Source organism: Tasmannia lanceolata, unplaced genomic scaffold (genome assembly GCF_043159265.1).
Source record: "Tasmannia lanceolata isolate RefF3 unplaced genomic scaffold, GAP_Taslan_0.1 ptg000012l, whole genome shotgun sequence".
NCBI classification, from domain to species: Eukaryota; Viridiplantae; Streptophyta; class Magnoliopsida; order Canellales; family Winteraceae; genus Tasmannia; species Tasmannia lanceolata.
In genome coordinates, this window is record NW_027518689.1 from 34,360,072 (window position 1) to 34,374,489 (window position 14,418).

The 14,418-nt window shown below is 38.3% G+C and overlaps 1 pseudogene across 1 annotated transcript; it reads left to right on the forward strand.

Moving 5' to 3' along the window:
- The first annotated feature begins 554 nt into the window (after positions 1 to 554).
- Positions 555 to 10,832, forward strand: LOC143887939 (neutral/alkaline invertase 1, mitochondrial-like; annotated as a pseudogene). The gene is made up of 3 exons (XR_013254443.1): positions 555 to 6,767; positions 7,009 to 7,220; positions 9,971 to 10,832. The product of XR_013254443.1 is annotated as a neutral/alkaline invertase 1, mitochondrial-like (transcript).
- Positions 10,833 to 14,418: the final 3,586 nt, after the last annotated feature.

Below are 14,418 nucleotides of genomic sequence, written 5' to 3' on the forward strand. Positions count from 1 at the left end.
GTGGGTCCGAGTTTTTTATTGATCTGAACCATTCATTTAATAGGCTATGTTTTGGATTTCCATGACCCACACATCACAATAGGATCATGCAAACATCTAATAATATGTATCAGCTGGGGTCGAACGTGATCTACTGCCTATGTATAGCGTTTGAAGGTTCATATTCGACGTCAACAAAAGATACTGGATGTTAAGATTGGATGATCAGGATGTTCATAGAAGATTTAAAGCAAGGTCAATCAAGTAGACGGGTAAGATTAGATGATTGGCATGATCATAGGAGATCCAAAGCAAGGCCCATCAATGGTGATGAATTATGGATTAGGTCTTTCATCTTTCTAGTTCATTATTGATTGTGGCCGCATCCATCAATTTGATCATTAACTTTTTTCTTGGGGCTTCAATGTTGAGAGGCACATAAGAAAGCAACAGCAGGGTGTATAAAGTCCCAAAATTTTGTACTCGGTCTTCTCAAGAGAGTTTGTTGTGCTTGGTCTTCTCAAGAGAGTTTGTTAGGATCTGCCGTGAACACGCCAAATGCCTTGTGCGACCCGCCAACAAGAGCTGAATTGTGGATTTTCCATCCACTTTTCTTTGTTTCTTGCAACCCAAGCACAAAAGGGCTAATTCAACTACGTCATTTTACATACACCCCTCGGCCCTCTCATAGTTTAAAATTTCCAAAATCCTCTCCTCATCAATGCTCTCTCTCTCTCTCTCTCTCTCTCTCTCTCTCTCTGTAAATGAATAAACGGGAACATAGAAGAGTTTTTTTTTTATATAACCTTTTGGGCTCCATGCGTGCAGCACGGATGTAGTATTTTGATCGCAGATGCCATTGGTCCCACCTCGATCGAACGATCCTAAGACATGATCCTATGTTCAGGTTTTTATAAATCGAGGCCTAAGAACGATCCTAAGACACGATCCCATCTTTCTAACAAGAAAAGAATCCAAGACCGCGTTGCACAACAAACCGACCGTTTCTCCTCTCTCTCTCTCTCTCTCTCTCTCTCTCTCTCTCGAGCAGAAGAAAAAAACCCAGGATTTTTTGCAGCCTCTTCTCAGACAAATAACCCTCTGAAGGGTTAGGGTTAGGGTTGGGGTTTCTGAGGCGAAAGGCGAGCTCTCTCCGGCTCGCTTAATCATCGCCATAACCATGCCCTCGTTCTCATCTTCCCCTCTCTTTCTCCTCCCCTTCTTCCTCTTCTTCGTCTTTTCCCTCTGCTCCTCGTCCGTCCGATCTGAAGACGTGATCCGATTACCGTCCGATGACACCGGTCTTTGCCCCCGCTCATCGGCTCCGGCATCTTGCCCCGTCAGCTGCTTCCGTACAGATCCCGTCTGCGGCGCTGACGGAGTCACCTACTGGTGCGGCTGCGCCGACGCAATATGCTCTGGAACTCGTGTTGCAAAATTAGGGTTTTGTGAGGTCGGTAATGGCGGTAATGGGCACATATCTGGTCAGGCTTTTTACCTGATTTACATTGTCTGGTGCTTCTTTCTAGGGTTTCTCCTCTTATCTGACCATTTGTGATGGGAGATCTTGAGAATTGTATTTGTTACGCTTTATTGATTCTTGTTATATGAGGCAATTTGATTTCTGATTTTTAGTTGTTTTTCATGTTTCTAGGGTTGAGATTTGTGTGTGCGTTTGTGTATGGTAGAGGGGATTTTACAGATGATTGTTGTTACCATTTTTTTGAGATAATGCAATTTGATTCTTTGGTTATGATTTGCCTTGAATGGGAAATAATTTGCTTCTCTGTTTAATGGAATCTAATTATATTAAATTCCTTCTACGGGGATTGCCTGCCCTTTTTGTAATTTATGTATCCTTTGGAACATTCTCGCACCCAATTTTCTAATACAAAGTATGAACCTTCTGGATACCCATCAGAATTCAACATTTGTAATGTTGTAATGGTGAAATCTCAAATTTGGAACATACTTCAGGGCCATACGAGTAAATGTATGCTAGAATTCTAAATCCACCTAGGATTGTATGAATAAAACAACAAACTGAATTCGAGTCATGATCTTGTGCTCGAAACTGTAAAATTATCATGCAATAGCAATATGAACTTGAGAGCAGCTAATTGAATTGCTTCTTTATTTGAGTAATTTCTGATTTTTAATGAGCAAAATAATGGGTGCAACATGAGGATTCCCAGGAGTTCGCCCATCATAGTGCTACTCTCACTCAAGCATACAACTGCGGAGTTGTGATGGGATCCATTGCAATTTTAGTAGTGTAATCGCATCGTTCTAAGACTATGATTAGTTGCTGCTATATTCAAGATCTTGTTAGCAAATATGAACTGTTCATCTTGGATTGGGAGGGGAAGCCCGGAAGGAGAAGAGGATATCTATGTGGGCCTTCTCCACCTCCAAATTTCCTTAAGCTCTACTTTGACCTCAGGGAATTCGGGCCTCACAGGAGTGGGGAGTTGTTCCCGAATCATTTTGGGGGACTCGTGTTGTCTCTCTGGTCTGATCGGGTTAGATGAGTCCACTGAAGTGAAGGCATTTAACTGGTCTCAAATTCTTCGCCAGTGATTGTGAAGGGAGCCTATTTGTGGAGGGAGATTCATTGAATGCTGTTTCGTGGGCAATGAATTCCCCCCTAGGTCCCAAGAGATCAGCACACAATTGATGAGATTCAGCAAGATATGTTTTTCTTAGAACATACCAATTTATTAAAGAAAAAAATTATAAATTTAAATCGAAGGGCAGAGGTTGTCCTATATACAAGATATTCCTACCATAGTTTTAAAACTCCCTCGCACGTGCGTCGACTCCCTTTTACCTTGATCGTGGTTTTGCCAAAAAAATTTTTACAAACCGGCTAGTTTTTGAATAACTCAGTTGAGCCGAAATTAGAAATTGGTCTGTAGTTTCCGAATCCAGTCTGGGTTATAGAACATTGTACCACTATTCATGAATATAACACAAGCTAACGGTATATAATAAGGGCATTAAAAATTCAAATCAAGCAAGGCACAAGCAATGTACTCAAAGACAAGTATTTATAAACGTTATTTATAGAGGAAACAACAATTGGTTGTACGACTTTTAATGGACTTGCATAGCACTTGCTTTGGCTTTTGCAAAGACAGGATTTTGGAGAACATTTATTATAGTAAAGAGTAATCCAAATCGGGTCATAGATGGTTAGTGATCAATAATGTTTTGAGCCGGGAACACCTTAGCCGCTTGGAAAGGGTATGGTAATGGGTTAACAGTGTATGTGCAGGCTTGATGTAAGCCCAACAAGGTTAGTGAGCATATTTGAGAAACAAGAGTCCGTAATGGGTGGACTCTAGGGTTTCCCTTTGATTTATTATAAATATAGGATCGGTCTCTGCTTTCACACATAAGGTTGTTATTTATTCCCATTGGAATACAAGAAGGAAGAGTGCAGAGAGTAGAAGACCACTCCAGATGGTTATTTGTTTTGTAGACTTTTGGAATCACAGCAGGATTGAGCATTTTCAATCACAGAAGCATCCAATAGAGGTATTTATGCCCGATCTTTTCTTGAATTCAACTTGTTCAGTTTCTTATGCTTATGTTTGATCACGCAAAAAAGTTTTACAACCGGTAACAGTGCCAATGCGCTTGAATCATGGGCATACGATTCAAAAAATTAAACACGAGAAAGACCGCATCCATAGAAAGGGTATGGTAACGGAAATCAGATATGACAGTGACACAATTAAAATGTAAATTTTGCAAGACTGGGAAATTACAACAATCAAAATCAAAATAATGAGTGAATTGAGAGCATCCAAAGATCACCTGCAATTGCATTGTGTGAAGAAGAAAATTCCTTACGATCTCTCACTCTCCTTTGAGCAAAAAAGCAAGGGCTGACGGGACAAAATCACGAATAAACACCTGATCATAATTGAGAGGAAACTTATCGGCCAGATCATTTGCGGCAACAGTCCCTACCGGATTTCCACAATAATTCACCACAGCCTTTCGCAAAAGGTTCCACGCCTCTTTCTCGCTCTCTGTTATCTCCCTCTTATGGCTCCCCACATTCTCCTCCTCCAACTCCCCTAAATTCTCTGTATCTACACCAAACCTACTCCCATTAACCTTAGCTTCTTCTTCTTGTTGTTGTAAAACACTACTCTGAATCCTCTCTGCAACTAGAGGCTTCACATTCATGCCATTTTGAATGTAAATCCTCTCGAAAGTATTCTCTCCGATCTGCGGCTCCACAGATAGATGCCGAATTTCAGATGCCACATTTGAAATTACAGAATGGCCTACTGAAACCCTAGATCGGCCCAAATTCAAACCTGGAAGGAGAATTTTTCAACAGAGAAATCAGTAGAAAAAAATCAATTACTTCACATAAATAGGAGAAAAAACTATGCTTGTTATATCTATCATATGTTGAAAAGAAATATGAATACTAAAACCACCTGCCATTTTTCAGTCCATGACAATTTCTACATACATTTTAGCACCCTGTTGGTTTTCCTAGACATATATAATGTTGGTACATCTCTAGAATATTCTATTTTAATTCCTGATCTTCGAAAGTGTTTTACCATAACCATTAAATTCTATTTGCAGCAGAAAACGCTGAAAAATCTAGAAAATAAAGTTCAGAAACTCAAATATTGGAATTATTTATTGTTTGGACCAGTAGCAGCATGACTGCATCAGCTTTCAGCAGTCCTTGCTCTATTTCAGCAGTAAAATAAAGAAAGTTCTCTGTTTTTTTTTTTGAAGGGAGAAAGTGCTTACATACACACAATTTACTCACAAGTCACAAGGTATGTACCTATAATCAGGTTTTATGGGTTCTTTGCCAAATACAGTTTTTGCAAATGCCCCTCCTTCCATCAATGCAACTGGACTCAAATTTATCCTATCGGTCACATCACCAACAACCCCCAAATGGAATCAACCGATGTTCGTGAATATTCATCAACCTGAGAAGTCATAAACAATGATTAAAAAAACTCTATAGGTAATCATGAAAATAAAAGATATACTGATGACAAATGCAAAGTGATAAAGCTATAAATTTGCCTCTATTGCTCCATTCTTGGCCGTTTTCACCCCAACCATCTCCAGACCCAAGTTCTGCAATGCAAGGAGAGCTCAAGTAACATCATCATTTTAATGGGTGTTAAAACTCATGGATGACTCAGAATTGTTTTCTAGTTTCCCAAACTCAGGTTGTTGAATCAATTTAAAACTTAACCGACGTTTATAAATCAGAGTTCTGACCAAGGACCAAGACCTGGCCAAAATGAATCAACTTGGCTTAGGTCCAAGTCAATCAACAAGCTTTTGAAAACTGATTTTAATTCAGTATACATATGGCTTAGTTGATTGTTCACCCTTAGTCAATCATTCACTGAGCCGAGTTGACTTGGTTTTGGCCCGGCTGAGTCAATAAAAAACCTGTTCGACTCATCTGACCCAATAAAGGACATGTGTCATTCATTGACTCGCAGAAAACTTGTTCGACTTACCTGAGCCAATAAAGTGGACTCGGTTCTACCTTGGGCGAGTTCTTGTTCAATTAGAAGTTTCTAAACACGGGTTAAAATACCATAGATTTGGATTAGAAAACTTGAAATTCCTAACTGATATCAAACCTTAGTGTTTGGTCTATGTCCAATTGCAAACATGACATGTGAGAAGCCGTCAATAGTTCCTTCATTAGTTTTCAGAGATAGTGAACCATCTGCTAATTTTTGGATTGCCTTAGGAGATTCCTCTGTGTGAAATTCGATTCCTCTTAGAGATATCTGTTCACCAACAAAATCTCTGATCTGCAATAATCTAGACATGAGAAAAAATATTATACTATTTGCAAACATGAACTATTCAAGTGCTTTGACAATGAGTTTCTCACCTCCTCATCAAAGCCTCTTAAAACTTTTTTCTGCCGGATAAATACATGGACTTCACTACTTAATCCATTGAAAATTCCTGCGAACTCCAAAGCAATGTACCCACCTCCTACTATTGCAATCTTATCAGGTTTTGCAGGCAAATCTAGAGCAGCATCAGAGTCTATAACATACTCTTTTCCAGGAATATCGGGAATGAAGGGCCGTCCACCAACTGAAATGAGTATATGTCTTGCAGAATATAGTTTCCCATTCACATCAACAGTATGTGGATCAACAATCTGGGGAAATATACATTAAAATTCATGCAACAAATTAAAAATGTGTGCATTAATTTGTAGAAGCGTTTGTAGTAGACTTTCTTTAAACTTTAACCTGATTTTATAATGTCATCCAACCTTTCCACGACCTTCAATTAATGTCACACCAGCATTGTTCAAAATATTTTTGTAAATCGCCATTAGTTTGGATATTTAGAATTTTAGACGTTGTTCAGTGAATCTTACAAAGAACAAACATATGATGTGGGATCAGACACATGATATGGCTTATCTATGATCTTTGACATGATTTAAAATTTCAAAAAATCTATCTCCTATTTGATGCCCAGAGCTGGGAGAAAACTGTGAATTGCTCCCAATGCAGGGGTTGTTGCCATTGAGTTTTAAAGTTCTTTATAATTTTAAAATGCTATCCGCTTTTTATCACCCAGAGCTGGGAGAAAACCGTTGATTGCTACAGCCCCAGGGCAAGGATTGATGCCAGCTAGTTTTAAAGTGAGAACAGTTCCTCTTGATGGAAACAATGAAGCATTTGAAGAAGTTCTGGATCCGGACTTTGGCGAGTCGGCCATTGGTCGTGTTGCACCTGTTGATTCTGGTAAGTCTACTCTAATTTTATGGGCATCAGTAATGAGCAATTGCTTAGAAGTTAAGAATGTTATACGGTCTATTTTCTGATGTTATACAGTTATTCCATTGCAGATTTTCATCTTGTCCTTATTGAAAACTCCGTAGGATGTCAAATAATGAGATTAACTCATTTTTCTTGATTCTATGGTATGATTATTCACTCATATGTCAAACTTAGAAGAAAGTTGACTCATACCTTCCTTTGCCAGGGTTGTGGTGGATAATCTTGTTGAGAGCTTATGGAAAGATAACTGGTGATTATGCTTTGCAAGAAAGGGTGGATGTCCAAACCGGCATAAAACTTGTCTTGAACTTATGTTTATCAGATGGTTTTGACATGTTTCCATCTCTGTTGGGCACCGTTGGATCTTGCATGATAGACAGACGGATGGGCATTCATGGACACCCTCTTGAGATCCAAGTAAGTTAAGTTTTGATGGTATTCAATGCCTTTTTGCATGTCAACTACCCTATTATCAGAAGTAATCTTCTTTATTTTTGAATGATAAAACAGAACTAAGCTTCAAGTTGTTATTTATTTATCGTTGCACAAGTAGATAGATTATTTTGTATTGTTTCTTAAACCTAACTGTCTTTATTTGTAAACCTTATTTAGGTTATGGACTCTATCTTCAGTTCCCTGTTTCCAATATTTATGGATGTACAATCTTTCTACATGGATAGCCCTCATGTTGCACATGTTTTTAGCATGTATTCCCACACGTGTCAAGGGAAGAGAGCTCATGTTTGCTACTACAGCTCCAGGAATATGCTCTGCCGTCCTGGGCCTACTTTACAATTTCTGACGTAGAGCAGTTGATGAGATAGTTCAGTGCATACTATTGACAGCCATACTTCCTGAAAAAATTAATGGGTTTTGATTGTTGGAAGACCAGTTGTCATAATACAAGAAGCATTATTTCTTGAATATTCTTTAAGTTTGTTCTACGAGGGTTTTTTCCATCATGGAAACTCTAATCATTTGGTCATTGTTCATGTTGTTGTTCCCAAACTACTCTTCTAGTTTGTGCGCCCAATGAATACACACTTTCTCCTCATTACATTCATGAAACATAGGCACTTCAACATTTTTTTTTTCAATGGTCAAAGATTTCATTAAGAGGATCGAGATGGTAAAAGATACAAAGAGAAAAAAAGGAAACTATGTACAATCCAACGAATAGAGCAAAACAACAAGTTAGGGAGGAAGGCAATCATAGAGCTCCAAGGGCTCCAGATGAACCCCACTGCTAGCTATCTTATCCGCTACTCCATTGGTCGATCTCTGAATATGGCGGAAGGAGACACAAGAATTGCCCACCAAGTCATTTATTTTGTTGAAAATGTTGAAAACGTTCGCGAAACGCCAAGGAAAAATATGAGAGCCTGATAACCAATGAATCACACTGAGAGAATCTCCTTCCACTGCCACTTGGTTAAGGTCTTCTTCCGCTAATAATTTAATTCCTTGATAAACCGCCCGAACCTCCGCTTCACCAGAGTCGGCCACCCCTCCCGCATAGGCATTCCCTACTATTCTCCGTAAAGATCAATAAATACCACAGCTTGTAAATAGAAATTGAAAGAAAACCCCACTAATGTTGACACCTTCTAGAAATTCACATTCTGGCTGACTGACTGGTTTAGAGACTTAGGGCCTCCCACACTATCACGAATAAAAATGGAGATAATGGGTTACCTAGCTTATCCCCCTTGTTATTTCAAAAGAGACTGACCAGGCTACCATGTAAAAGAATGGAAAACAATGCGATTGAGATGCATTCTCTGATCCATTTCCTCAAAAAGCCGGCCTCATCATCATGTAAGCAAGGTCCCACTCCACAATCATAAATCAACTTTGGAAAGTATGCTTGGGATTCCTTCTCTACTTTTTTAATCCAGTACTTCACTAGCAATGATAAGTACTTTGATAATTTGTTGTCCTTTGGTGAGCACACCTTGGAAAGAAGATTGCATTGAATTAGTTGGGAAAGGAAACCAATAGAAGGATTGAGGGGAAGTTCTAAATCTGGAGGGACTTAGGTTCTTTGGATCTGATTTCTCACTCCGAATGTCGAAACAATAAAAAAGGACGGCCCAGTGCATGAGGCTTCCGCCATTGCGGGGTCTGGGGAGGGCTAGATGTACGCAGCCTTACCCCTGCTTTGCAGAGAAGCTGTTTCTGTGACTTGAACCCGTGACCACCAGGTCTGAATGTAGAAACAATAAAAACCAAAATTATGGAAATTTAAGATATTTTGGATAAAGATACAAAGGAACTGCCATAGCTTTATGGAAGATTTAAGACTATTTGGCACGAGATCCATTAATCTCACGTGCCCAACCTGCAAACTTGTGAAAACAGTTACCTAATCTTAAATATGCAAATAGCTGATACGGTGTCGATTCACTTGTGCTGACTATAATAGTAAGTTAGGCAATGGAGAAATGGGAAATGTGCTCCTATCACTTCAAGGTAAAATCATTTATGAAAAATGTAGCCCATATAAAAAAAATGACATTCTTTTTGTTCTTTCCTGGTGCTTCCTTCTCCTGACACTATGCGCTTTACTCCATGGTCTATTTCGGACTAAATTTTACCTCACTTGCTGATTTGCTCACATTATTTAAGTGAGTGGTCAATATATTGCTATCCATGGTTGGTTTCTTTTATTTTTCAGGACTTTCTGTTTTGTTATGGATATATAAGCATACATTATGGAAGTGTCAACACAGAAAGAAAACAAATTTTTTTTTACTTGTGAATATTATCTCCTAGGCATTTGCCTAACTTCCTCATTTATACACCAGCTAACTTCCTCATTTGTACACCAGCTATATTCATCTGTTAATATTCGCCATTTGGCCTCTACATTTGCTGCTGTTATTGTGTTTACTTTGATTTATCATTTGCTCCTTGCATGTTTCATTTGATCTTCAATTCTTCACACAAGTACACATGTTAGTGCTTGGTTATAATTACTTGACCTGACTGTACAACCCATCATGATATTGAAGATATAGCAACACAATACTGACAAGATTGTAGAATAGCTTATTAATCTTGTTGTCATTTCTTGGTTCATCATGCTAGTTTTTATCTTATATTATCTTTTCTTTTTTCCTTACTGGCATGGTTGTTTATCATTCCTGACGACCTATGTTCTACAGGCATTATTCTACTCAGCTCTGCGATGCTCCCGTGAAATGATCACTGTCAATGATGGATCCAAGAATCTGGTGCGTGCTATTAATAACAGACTCAGCGCATTGTCATTCCACATCAGACAGTATTATTGGGTGGATATGAAGAAGATCAATGAGATATACCGCTACAAGACAGAATAATATTCTACAGACGCTATTAACAAGTTCAATATTTACCCTGATCAGATTCCTGCTTGGCTAGTAGATTGGATTCCTGAAAAAGGTGGTTATCTCATTGGCAATCTACAGCCTGCACATATGGACTTTAGGTTCTTCTCTCTGGGAAATCTTTGGTCTGTGGTTTCTTCCTTGACTACTCCAAGACAAGCTGAGGACATTTTAAATCTCATTGAAGACAAATGGGATGACCTTGTGAGGAACATGCCATTCAAAATATGTTACCCTGCTCTGGAATATGAGGAGTGGCGTATAATTACTGGCAGTGACCCAAAGAACACGTGAGTTTTCTTGACAAACTTTCTGCCCTAATCTCTCTCTCTCTCTCTCTCTCTCTCTCTCTCAGGGGTGTAAGGACATGATATCTGACTTTTTGTCCATTATACCATCAGCTAAAAAGCCGCATTTTCTCTTAAAGCCTAGTCCCTAGAAAACCACATATCAGAGAATGAAATTGTCTGGTAGAAAAGTATTTTTGTAGATTGAGCCTTGAAGGACAATGGACTTAGCATGTAATGCTCAATCTGGTGTCTGGATTTTGAGAAGACAATTAAGTCTGCTTTCTACACTAGCATGACAACCAAACTTTTATATGTAGTAGACTAGAGTTCTCATGACAGTGTACATTTAAAACTTGGGTCCTGTGCTATCTGATTGTCTAATCATCTGTAGTGATCTTCCTGAATATACGTATGCACACACAAAATGAAAGAAAAGAAAAAAACTAGAGCACTTCAATGTTGATTAGTAGTTGGGAGAACACAGTTAAGTGCTGGTGCAAACCTAGGCTTCGTGGGTTCTTTAAGGAGAATTTTTGAGTGTCAAGTGCCTATTCTTCAAGACATTATAAAAAGGTTTCTATTCTTCAATAAAATCAGTGCTAACGGTCTATGAACAGATTATGCATAAAGTAGTCAAATCACAACTAGGGTTTTTGCACGTTTATTAGCCGTCACCAAAATATATCAGCCATGTAAAATATGCAAGAATTAGCTCACACCAATTAAACCAGATCTATAAATATGCAAGAACAACTAGTGATGTGTTATCACACATGTTTGATAATTCAGTACATACGACATGCCACATGTAATTTATGTAGATAATACATGCACCGAATTTCACATACAATTCATATAATATTACACATCGGTATAGATACCAATAATACACTAAATGGGACTAAATATGATATAAATAATTTATTTTTTAAAATATATTTTTTATAAAAAAAATAAAAAGATAGAACTCGACTTTACTGCTATAGTGATGAAGGAATCAAGAAAAAAAAAAGAATCACTAAGATTCTGAGAAATATTTATTTAACTTTAATAGCTTCAATTGGAGAAAAAATACTTTCTCACATTCAGTGATCTACCACTTGATTCCTTCTCCCTTGACCCTCAACCTGGCTTTGATACCACTTTGTTGAATTTTGAGAGGCAAAATCTGATCATGCACAAAGTAGTAGAAAGAAGCAAACCATAAGAAGCTCACAATAGTTTTTACGTGTTTTGGCAAGGTGCCTACATCCATGGGTGAGATATAATCTTCCATTATGAGAATGAGACAATAGACATGATTACAATGGTAACAACCCGAAACCCACAATTGCAACCCTTTCCCTCCTCTTCTCATCCAAGACCATACACAATATAAGAGAAAAATCTTTTTTATATCTCACCGCAAGAGAAAACCAAGAGAAATCTCGAGTCTCGAATCATGACCGTGTCAACCGAGTACTCGACCGCGTCGTGCCAAGTCAACTAGGATTTTCTCCGCATTATTAAACACTGATTCCTACAAACCCCAGTTTTAGCCATCCTCGGTCTTAACAAGATTTCTATAGAAAACGCTTTTTCTTTTTCTTTTGTTCCAAGTGCTGATGAGACTGACTCCCTAGATAAGAGTAGAGTTCATATGGATTGTTCTTCGTGGGGAAATCTATGCGTGCTTTTTAACCCCATTCCATTTCTTGCGTACTAAATTTTTATGAGGATGTTTCACATTAATAGGTTTGTCGCCCATGAGATAACCGTCCGATCATTTTAAAGGACGAGATAAAATGGGTTTAGAACCAGAAGTAAAAGGTATCCAGTAGCCCTTCTCACAATCCCACCCTCCTTAGCCGAAAAAAATCGTCCCCGCATGCCAATCCCAATCACCGTGAAAAATGGCGTTTTTTATTCCCAACGGAGATTTTATCTCTTTTCTTTCTCCCCTTTATTCCTCCAGATACTTGGGTCGACTTCACGGGAACAAAAAATATGTAGAAAAAGAATATAATGTTTGCAGCAAACCATTGCAGCAGAGCTGAGAATAAAAGGCTAGATTTCTTGAAGATCTTCAATTTGGTTCCTAATTCTACCGCTTTTAGCTTGGTTTGGCCAAGAACAAGATTGGGGATCCGGATTTACAATAAACCAAATCCAATTTGTTATAAACCCAATTTGTAGCAGTTCTGAAATGTTTTACAAATGGAAAATGGCTTGCGGATTTTGTATATTGAGCTGGAGTCAAATTCCAATTTTTAGCATCCAAAGCCCCATTTTCTGCGCCTGTAATTTTCATAAGCCAAAAGCCCTTAGGAAAACTTCAGGCTTACAGAGTTACTAGAGATGGATAATGCTTGTAGGTTCCATTCACCTCCACAAGCATTGCTTTAAGAAGTCGAATAGGGGATTCCAATGTATTCTAGGCATTTTTCCCAATCAAAATCACCCATGTGAGATCATCTTCAATGGAAAATGGAACCCTAAAATGAGCGCCTGCAAAGAAGGAAACGGGAGAGAAATTAGCAAAGAAGGAAACGGGAGAGAAATTAGCAAAGAAGGAAAGTGGGCGATTCTCTCTTTAAACTCTCTTTTAATCCCTCTAATCTCGTCTGTCAAGACGATCCTACGGCTCTTTGGTGGGCGACGAACCCATTTCCGCTGCGTCACGGCATGCGAAACGATCTTCAAATAATTAGTTACAAGTAATCACAATTTAAATCTGAAAATTTGAAGTGATTTAATATTTACAATATGAAACGACAATTACTGAAAAGCATGAGCTTTTGTTTAAATATTTACTTCCAAAAATAAATTATCGGTGGTTTAAGGTGGTGTATCAATTTTAAAGCTGATGTGAACATAAAGAGAAACAAGACTAGGCTGGTTACAAATGGCTTGTAATAAATGAAAGCTATACGCTAGTGTTGAACTTCTCTCCTATGGGAAAACTAGCTTTTTTAAAAAGCAGATTTAGTCATTGATTGCATTCTTGGATGGTTGTTGAATCAAATGAATGAGAATAATGCATTTTGTATGGAAAGTTTAGGTACAAGTATTTGTATATACCAACCCATCGGAGTCTTGGACAACAAAAATCCTATTCTTTTTTGCTTGCTTATGAAAGTTTTTATGGACTTTAACAAGCTCAATAAGTCTGGCTTGATCCATTTCAAAAAAATAAGTCTGGCTTGATAGATTTTATTGGGGTCTACAAGAAAAGGGCAATTCGCATGCAATATTCATTATGAATTGTCATTACGTAACTAGTTGCCCATGTCCTAATTGGGTCTTCCTCTTGGAGTGGGGAATCCGTTTGAAGTCCTTGTCGGGTCGTGATTGAAGAACTGCTATTTATCTTTTGGAGGGAGAGTCACCATGATTAAAGCAGCTTTGCTCTATCTTCCTAACTGTTTCATGTCATGGTTTAGTTACTTTAGTATACCTAAGGAGGTTGCCAACATGATCAATCGTAGCGATCCGTGTAGGTTAGGATTTAAGTCCATGTCTGGGATTAGGATCAAGGAAGCAGGATTCTTCCCTGGGAGCCTTCGATTCCCACTCTGGCAACCTTGAGCAGGATTCTTCCCTGGGAGCCTTCGATTCCCGCTCTGGCAACCTTGATTAGGATTAGATTAGGAAATGGAAAGGCAATTAAGTTTTGGTTAGATCTAAGATTAATGAAATTGCTAACTTATCAAGGGATATGGGTTTCTCTTTTTTTTCACATTTTTAGGGAAGCTAATAGCCTTGTTGATTTATTGGCTAAAACTAGTGCTAGCAAAGACTAGCTCGTCGATGGACAGTGATATAATGTTTTTTTCCTTTGTTTTTTGAAATAAAGCGTTACCTTTCTCATAAAAGAAAAGAACAATTCATAATCTGGATTGGGTATCTAAAATACCTGTATCTCAAAGCCGAGCAGTAAAGAATAGCCTAGCTAACTCAGTTGCAGTAAATCCC